The sequence below is a fragment of the Antedon bifida genome, chromosome 6, assembly GCF_963402885.1.
Source record: "Antedon bifida chromosome 6, ecAntBifi1.1, whole genome shotgun sequence".
Lineage (NCBI taxonomy): Eukaryota > Metazoa > Echinodermata > Crinoidea > Comatulida > Antedonidae > Antedon > Antedon bifida.
Window position 1 is genome coordinate 12,281,621 of NC_136231.1, and position 10,256 is coordinate 12,291,876.

Genomic DNA, 10,256 nt, shown 5'->3' on the forward strand with positions numbered 1-10,256 from the left:
TCACAAAATGGTCTAAAACCTCTCCAAATGCGATTTGAAGCTATTCTGCACACTTTGATGTTTTGTGTGAAAAATTTTTGTCGAAATGCTCAAAATGGTCTAAAACGTTTTTAAATACGATATTAAGCTATTTTGTGCTCTTTGATGTTTTTGTGTGAAAAGTTTTATCGAATTGCTCAAAATGGTCTAAAACGGTTTATAATGAGATTTTAAGCACTTTGATGTTTTTGTGTAACCAAGTTTTTTCGAAAATCACAAAATGGTCTAAAACGTCTCCAAATGCGATTTGAAGCTATTCTAAGCACTTTGATGTTTTTTGTGAAATATTTTTGTCGAAATGCTCAAAATGGTCTAAAACGTTTTTAAATACGATATTAAGCTATTTTGTGCTCTTTGATGTTTTTGTGTGAAAAGTTTTATCGAATTGCTCAAAATGGTCTAAAACGGTTTCTAATGAGATTTTAAGCACTTTGATGTTTTTCTGTAACCAAGTTTGTTCGAAAATCACAAAATGGTCTAAAACGTCTCCAAATGCGATTTGAAGCTATTCTAAGCACTTTGGTGTTTCTATGTTAACAAGTTTTTTCGAAAAAACAAAATGGTCTAAAATTTCTCAAAATGCGATTTGAAGCTATTCTTAGCACTTTGGTGTTTTTATGTTAACAAGTTTTTTCGAAAATCACAAAATGGTCTAAAACGTCTCCAAATGCGATTTGAAGCTATTCTGCACACTTTGATGTTTTGTGTGAACAATTTTTGTCGAAATGCTCAAAATGGTCTAAAACGTTTTTAAATACGATATAAAGCTATTTTGTGCTCTTTGATGTTTTTGTGTGAAAAGTTTTATCGAATTGCTCAAAATGGTCTAAAACGGTTTCTAATGAGATTTTAAGCACTTTGATGTTTTTCTGTAACCAAGTTTTTTCGAAAATCACAAAATGGTCTAAAACGTCTCCAAATGCGATTTGAAGCTATTCTAAGAACTTTGGTGTTTTTATGTTAACAAGTTTTTTCGAAAATAACAAAATGGTCTAAAATGTCTCCAAATGCGATTTGAAGCTATTCTTAGCACTTTGGTGTTTTTATGTTAACAAGTTTTTTCGAAAATCACAAAATGGTCTAAAACGTCTCCAAATGCGATTTGAAGCTATTCTGCACACTTTGATGTTTTGTGTGAAAAATTTTTGTCGAAATGCTCAAAATGGTCTAAAACGTTTTTAAATACGATATTAAGCTATTTTGTGCTCTTTGATGTTTTTGTGTGAAAAGTTTTATCGAATTGCTCAAAATGGTCTAAAACGGTTTATAATGAGATTTTAAGCACTTTGATGTTTTTGTGTAACCAAGTTTTTTCGAAAATCACAAAATGGTCTAAAACGTCTCCAAATGCGATTTGAAGCTATTCTAAGCACTTTGGTGTTTTTATGTTAACAAGTTCTTTCGAAAATCACAAAATGGTCTAAAACGTTTTTAAATACGATATTAAGCTATTTTGTGCTCTTTGATGTTTTTGTGTGAAAAGTTTTATCGAATTGCTCAAAATGGTCTAAAACGGTTTATAATGAGATTTTAAGCACTTTGATGTTTTTGTGTAACCAAGTTTTTTCGAAAATCAACAAATGGTCTAAAACGTCTCCAAATGCGATTTGAAGCTATTCTAAGAACTTTGGTGTTTTTATGTTAGCAAGTTTTTTCGAAAATCACAAAATGGTCTAAAACGTTTTTAAATACGATATTAAGCTATTTTGTGCTCTTTGATGTTTTTGTGTGAAATGTTTAACATGGTGATTTTCGAAAAAACTTGTCAACATAAAAACACCAAAGTGCTTAGAATAGCTTCAAATCGCATTTGGAGACGTTTTAGACCATTTTGTGATTTTCGAAAAAACTTGTTAACATAAAAACATCAAAGTGAACAGAATAGCTTTAAATCACATTTGGAGACGTTTTAGACCATTTTGTGATTTTCGAAAAAACTTGTTAACATAAAAACACCAAAGTGATGAGAATAGCATCAAATCGAATTTGGAGACGCTTTAGACCATTTTGTGATTTTCGAAAAAACTTGTTAACATAAAAACATCAAAGTGTGCAGAATAGCTTCAAATCGCATTTGGAGACGTTTTAGACCATTGTGTGATTTTCGAAAAAACTTGTCAACATAAAAACACCAAAGTGCTTAGAATAGCTTCAAATCGCATTTGGAGACGTTTTAGACCATTTTGTGATTTTCGAAAAAACTTGTCAACATAAAAACACCAAAGTGCTTAGAATAGCTTTAAATCGCATTTGGAGACGTTTTAGACCATTTTGTGATTTTCGAAAAAACTTGGTTACAGAAAAACATCAAAGTGCTTAAAATCTCATTAGAAACCGTTTTAGACCATTTTGAGCAATTTGATAAAACTTTTCACACAAAAACATCAAAGAGCACAAAATAGCTTAATATCGTATTTAAAAACGTTTTAGACCATTTTGAGCATTTCGACAAACAATTTTCACACAAAACATCAAAGTGTGCAGAATAGCTTCAAATCGCATTTGGAGACGTTTTAGACCATTTTGTGATTTTCGAAAAAACTTGTTAACATAAAAACACAAAAGTGCTTAGAATAGCTTCAAATCGCATTTGGAGACGTTTTAGACCATTTTGTGATTTTCGAAAAAACTTGGTTACAGAAAAACATCAAAGTGCTTAAAATCTCATTAGAAACCGTTTTAGACCATTTTGAGCAATTCGATAAAACTTTTCACACAAAAACATCAAAGAGCACAAAATAGCTTAATATCGTATTTAAAATCGTTTTAGACCATTTTGAGCATTTCGATAAAAAATTTTCACAAAAAACATCAAAGTGTACAGAATAGCTTCAAATCGCATTTGGAGACGTTTTAGACCATTTTGTGATTTTCGAAAAAAACTTGTTAACATAAAAACACCAAAGTGCTTAGAATAGCTTCAAATCGCATTTGGAGACGTTTTAAACCATTTTGTGATTTTCGAAAAAACTTGGTTACACAAAAACATCAAAGTGCTTAAAATCTCATTATAAACCGTTTTAGACCATTTTGAGCAATTCGATAAAACTTTTCACACAAAAACATCAAAGAGCACAAAATAGCTTAATGTCGTATTTAAAAACGTTTTAGACCATTTTGAGCATTTCGACAAAAATTTTTCACACAAAACATCAAAGTGTACAGAATAGCTTCAAATCGCATTTGGAAACGTTTTAGACCATTTTGTGATTTTCGAAAAAACTTGTTAACATAAAAACACCAAAGTGCTTAGAATAGCTTCAAATCGCATTTGGAGACGTTTTAGACCATTTTGTGATTTTCGAAAAAACTTGGTTACACAAAAACATCAAAGTGCTTAAAATCTCATTATAAACCGTTTTAGACCATTTTGAGCAATTCGATAAAACTTTTCACACAAAAACATCAAAGAGCACAAAATAGCTTATTATCGTATTTAAAAACGTTTTAGACCATTTTGTGATTTTCGAAAAAACTTGTTAACATAAAAACACCAAAGTGCTTAGAATAGCTTCAAATCTTATTTGGAGACGTTTTAGACTATTTTGTGATTTTCGAAAAAATTTGGTTACACAAAAACATCAAAGTGCTTAAAATCACATTATAAACCGTTTTAGACCATTTTGAGGATTTCGATAAAACTTTTCTCACAAAAACATCAAAGTGCACAAAATAGCTTAATATCGTATTTAAAAACGTTTTAGACCATTTTTAGCATTTCGACAAAAATTTTTCACACAAAACATCAAAGTGTACAGAATAGCTTCAAATCGCATTTGGAGACGTTTTAGACCATTGTGTGATTTTCGAAAAAACTTGTTAACATAAAAACACCAAAGTGCTAAGAATAATTGAAATCTCATTTAGAGACGTTATAGACCATTTTGTGATTTTCGAAAAAACTTGTCAACATAAAAACACCAAAGTGCTTAGAATAGCTTTAAATCGCATTTGGAGACGTTTTAGACCATTTTGTGATTTTCGAAAAAACTTGGGTTACACAAAAACATCAAAGTGCTTAAAATCTCTTTAGAAACCGTTTTAGACCATTTTGAAAATTGCGATAAAACTTTACACACAAAAACATGAAAGAGCACAAAATAGCTTAATATCGTATTTAAAAACGTTTTAGACCATTTTGAGCATTTCGACAAAAATTTTTCACACAAAACATTTAAGTGTACAGAATAGTTTCAAATCGCATTTGGAGACGTTATAGACCATTGTGTGATTTTCTAAAAAACTTGTTAACATAAAAACACCAAAGTGCTAAGAATAACTTCAAATCTCATTTAGAGACGTTATAGACCATTTTGTAATTTTCGAAAAAACTTGTTAACATAAAAACACCAAAGTGCTTAGAATGGCTTCAAATCGCATTTGGAGACGTTTTAGACAATTTTGTGATTTTCCAAAAAACTTGTTAACATAAAAACATCAAAGTGTACAGAATAGCTTCAAATCGCATTTGGAGACGTTTTAGACCATTTTATGATTTTCGAAAAAACTTGTTAACATAAAAACACCAAAGTGCTTAGAATAGCTTCAAATCGCATTTGGAGACGTTTTAGACCATTTTGTGATTTTCGAAAAAATTTGGTTACACAAAAACATCAAAGTGCTTAAAATCACATTAGAAACCGTTTTAGACCATTTTGAGGATTTTGATAAAACTTTTCTCACAAAAACATCAAAGAGCACAAAATAGCTTAATATCGTATTTAAAAACGTTTTAGACCATTTTGAGCATTTCGACAAAATATTTTCACACAAAACATCAAAGTATACAGAATAGCTTCAAATCGCATTTGGAGACGTTTTAGACCATTGTGTGATTTTCGAAAAAACTTGTTAACATAAAAACACCAAAGTGCTAAGAATAACTTCAAATCTCATTTAGAGACGTTATAGACCATTTTGTGATTTTCGAAAAAACTTGTCAACATAAAAACACCAAAGTGCTTAGAATAGCTTCTAATCGCATTTGGAGACGTTTTAGACCATTTTGTGATTTTCGAAAAAACTTGGTTACACAAAAACATCAAAGTGCTTAAAATCTTATTAGAAACCGTTTTAGACCATTTTGAAAAAATGTTTCACACAAAACATCAAAGTGTGCAGAATAGCTTCAAATCGCATTTGGAGACGTTTTAGACCATTTTGTGATTTTCGAAAAAACTTGGTTACACAAAAACATCAAAGTGCTTAAAATCTTATTAGAAACCGTTTTAGACCATTTTGAAAAAATTTTTCACACAAAACATCAAAGTGTGCAGAATAGCTTCAAATCGCATTTGGAGACGTTTTAGACCATTTTGTGATTTTCGAAAAAACTTGTTAACATAAAAACACCAAAGTGCTTAGAATAGCTTCAAATCGCATTTGGAGACGTTTTAGACCATTTGTGACCCGATCTGGCAAAACCCTACTTTTGTCGGAAATATTCATTTTGTATTTTTTTATATATTTGGATTATTTGAATCATAAGCTTTGTAGTGGTGTTTATTTCATAAAAATTTAGTAAATATTTAAAAAGTTATTACATTTTAAAAACTTACAAATCATTCAATTAGTTTACGAAAAAATCGCGTTTGAAGTTTGCAATGAAATTCTTTTTGATACGCGCTGAAAACTCACTCCGTAGCAACGCGGTATTTTGGTCTAAGGCACAATGACTTCATACCAGGAAGTGTGTGCGATATAATAGCAGCGTGCACATCATAGTCAATTTGACTGATTTCAGACGCCGTTTTAACCTATTTAGTCACTCGAATTAACTATTTTGCACTATTGAAAAGCAGCATTATAACGTCAAGCTTATTTTAACTGGTTTCGGAGGTGTTTACGATATCAAAAGCGAAAAACCAAGCAGGCCTAGGCCTAGCTAGGCCTATTCAGATTTTCGCCGTCATCGCCCACCTACTGTCACTGATGCCATGGGTGTTCATCAGGCCGTGTATGGCAGCGGTGCATCGACATTGGGGCTGGCGTTAGTAGTAAACTAGCCTAGACAAGTTTGGCGCCTTGCAGAGTCACAGCTTGCTAGCTACTAACATTGTATTGACGATTTAATACATTTGTTTTTTTTATAACGTGGAAGATTCGCTGTAATGTTTGGACTCGAATCCAATGAGTTTAAAAAACATTTAAGATGAAAGGACTGGACAATAAATTAAATAAATAATTAAGAGCCGATTGGATATATAAAATGTATAAAGAAAACTATTTATTGACAATAAAGCTAGGCCCAGTAGTAGTAGGCCTACAACCATAATAAAATTAAGGCCTAGGCCTAGGCCTAGCCCAAAAAAATATAGAAAATACAATTGAATTGATGACGTGAATTGTTTTTGACTTGTCTATTTTACTATGGAATAAACAAATACAGGCTACAGCTATTGCAGAACACGCCGAACACTTTGAATATTAAAATCGTTTTTATTCCAATTAATACGACATGCTGTGTGTAAAATGAAAATAACCTCACAAAAATGTAAACAACTTTTTATTTCCGCGCGTAGAGCGTATAACATCTAGCGCGTTGACCAATAACGTTTGTTATTACGATGATGCGCCATAGCAACACACGCAGTTCGCTGTTCCAGAAACTTCGAAGAACCGAATTTTCTGAAATTATGTCATAGTAAATCAACGTTTTCATTGGTTCCTTCTTTAAACTCCGCCCTAAAACTTCCATATTTGGAATGTCAAATGGATGAGCTTTATTTTGATGTGTGACCTTTCAACATTGTGCAGCGAACTGGCGATAAAAATGTCGTCAAACTCGGCAACATTCAACTGAATTTGAATACATGTTTTTAAAACTCTCTTTTTTCATAATTTTAATTAAATTTCGGGAGTTTAAATCAGGTAGACGTATTCTTAAATAGTGAAATATTTCGAAAATGCAAAAACATGTAATCTGCCAGGGTAGTCGATTTGGACGTATTTTGACTGATTACGTGAATTTTGAATTGCCGACAAAGAGAGGGTTTTGCGAGATCGGGTCACATTTTGTGATTTTCGAAAAAACTTGGTTACACAAAAACATCAAAGTGCTTAAAATCTCATTAGAAACCGTTTTAGACCATTTTGAGCAATTCGATAAAACTTTTCACACAAAAACATCAAAGAGCACAAAATAGCTTAATATCGTATTTAAAATCGTTTTAGACCATTTTGAGCATTTCGATAAAAAATTTTCACAAAAAACATCAAAGTGTACAGAATAGCTTCAAATCGCATTTGGAGACGTTTTAGACCATTTTGTGATTTTCGAAAAAAACTTGTTAACATAAAAACACCAAAGTGCTTAGAATAGCTTCAAATCGCATTTGGAGACGTTTTAAACCATTTTGTGATTTTCGAAAAAACTTGGTTACACAAAAACATCAAAGTGCTTAAAATCTCATTATAAACCGTTTTAGACCATTTTGAGCAATTCGATAAAACTTTTCACACAAAAACATCAAAGAGCACAAAATAGCTTAATGTCGTTGTCACACAGCCGCAATTACGGCTCTTTCGGACATGTAATTGCTGGTAACCAACGGTGAACAACGGTAAATAGCCACAACTGTACACATATAAATGTAAAAAGTAAAATTTAATAATAATCTTCGACAACCAATTCTTTCTTTTATAATTCAAACCCCCAAAAAAAAACCCACAAAAAAAACCCAACCAATTCTCAAACAATGATACAGTATTCTATTCCCCACACACTTTATGCAATTCCCCAAATTTCCCAATCCTTCCAAACAAAATATCAACAATCTTCTTATTTTTAAATAAATGCCCGAAACCCCCCCTTTCAAATACAATAATATCACAAGATGGATAATTAAACAATAATAAATGTCCACAATATCGTTCCTTCTTGCCTTCTCTCCTACGCTGACACAAAACAAATTAGAAAGATAAAAGTTAAAACGATTCTGCAAATAAACAACTCCCACGCCTCTGCTCCCGTTCTGCTTGTATTATCAATTATAATTCTTCCTATTTTCTGACATATAAATAAATCAAATATAAAGTTAAAATGTTTCTTGATGTCGTTCTGCCCTGCAATCCGCTCCCCGACCAATTATTTCTTTCTCCTTTTCCACGTAAAATAATATCAGTATCAATCCAGTTACTCTTCAATATTTCCAAACAATTCTTTCCATGCAACAACTTCTGCTGTTTCCAACAGTTATTTCTTCCGTCAATTTACATACACAATTTCAATTAATCCTCAGTAATCTCAACAATTAACAGTTCTACATTTAAGTACAGCCTTATAGTATTACTTCCAACTCACAATTTATTAACTTCATGTATATCACTTTATTTCCTTTCTGCTTCAGCTCTATATCACCATAATTATCTCCAACTCACAATTTATTAACTTCATGTATATCTCTTTATTTCCTTTCTGCTTCAGCTCTATTTCACCATAATTCAATTACTTCTTCTCCTGCACGTCTTAGTTTCTCATATCAATATTCACCTATCCCTTTCTGGCTTAACATAACATAGCCCTCCTTCTCTGTCTCCTCTCAATTTCCATCTACCTCAAAATTCCCTCAATTTTCCACATATCACCACCTTATCCTTCTCCACCAATCAGCAACTCACACACTAACTTAACTCTTATACCTCTCCTCCAATCAGCAAACACCACACAATCCTTCTCTGCAACACAAAAACTCTGCTCCACTGGCTTCACACAATAGCTTCCTAAAACAAAAGAAAGGTTCAAATAGTGAAAACAAAAGGAAAAGTAAGAATGACTTGCAAAATATATACACAACTTTATGTCACTTGTGACATTTACTCCCCTCTAAAAGAATAATGTATCAACATTTTCTCCATACCGTGACGGGTCCTATTTACACTCGACTTAAATAATCAGCTCCTACATTTTCACTGCCTTTAATCGCCTCTATTCGGAACTTGTACGGTTGTAGAGCCAGGGCCCATCTCATAATTCGCCCATTGGACAATTTCGCTCTGTGCATAAACACAAGCGGCTGGTGATCAGTTTCCAACGTGAAGTTTCGTCCATATAAATAAGACTCAAATTTTCGTACACTCCATACAATGGCTAAGCATTCTTTTTCCATCACTGAATATGCTTTTTCTCGAGGAAGCAGTTTCTTGCTAGCGTACGCCACGGGAAACTTCACGTCACCATACTGCTGCATTAGAACCGCTCCCACTCCATATTCGGACGCATCTGTTCTCAAGATAAAATCTTTGTTTAAATTAGGAAGGCATAAAATTGGAGTACTGTTTAATTTTTCCTTAAGTTTAACAAACGCACTTTCCTGGGCCTTCTCCCAACATATTCGGTTAGGTTCCCGATTCTTCGTTTTGTCGGTTAATGGACAAGCAATCACAGAGTAATTAGGAATGAACTTTCTATAGTAGTTGGTCATCCCAAGGAATGACCGGAGTTGTTTCTTTGTTTCTGGTTGTTTGGCTGACAAGATGCTTTGTATCTTCTCCACTCGAGGTTGAACATTTCCTTTCCCTACCACATGGCCAAGAAACTCGATTGTTTCATAACCAATGAAACATTTGCTTGGTCGAGCAGTTAGATTGGCCCTGCGGAGACGTCCAAACAATTCAGACAAACATTTCATATGTTGATCCCAAGAAGCTGTGTGAATTAGAATGTCATCAATATAATTAAGTGTATTATCCATTCCTTTGAGTAATTTTCTCATGATACGACTGAAAGTAGCTGGTGCATTGACTAAGCCGAACGGCATGACATTAAATTGAAACAAACCATCTGGTGTTAGAAAGGCTGTTAAAGGTTTTGACGCTTCATCCATGGGAACTTGCCAATACCCTTTACTTAAATCTATCTTAGTAAAATAATGATCATGGGCCAACTTTGTGAACAGTTCCTCTTGGTCCGGAATCGGTTCGGCGTCAAAAACTGTAACCTGATTAAGTTTTCGAAAGTCCACGCAGAATCGATTTGACCCATCCGGTTTCTTTACCAATACTATTGGAGAGGCAAACGGTGTCCCTGAAGGCTCCACTACACCCAGATTTAACATCATATTTACCTCATCCTTAATGGTACCTCGCAACGCATGTGGAAGTGGATAGGGCTTGGAACGGATTGTATCATCAGTTTCCAGCTTGATTTCATGCTGCCCAAGTGTAGTCTTACCCGGTAAATCCGTCAGTACATCTTTGTAGTTTCCGATAAGTCGGTG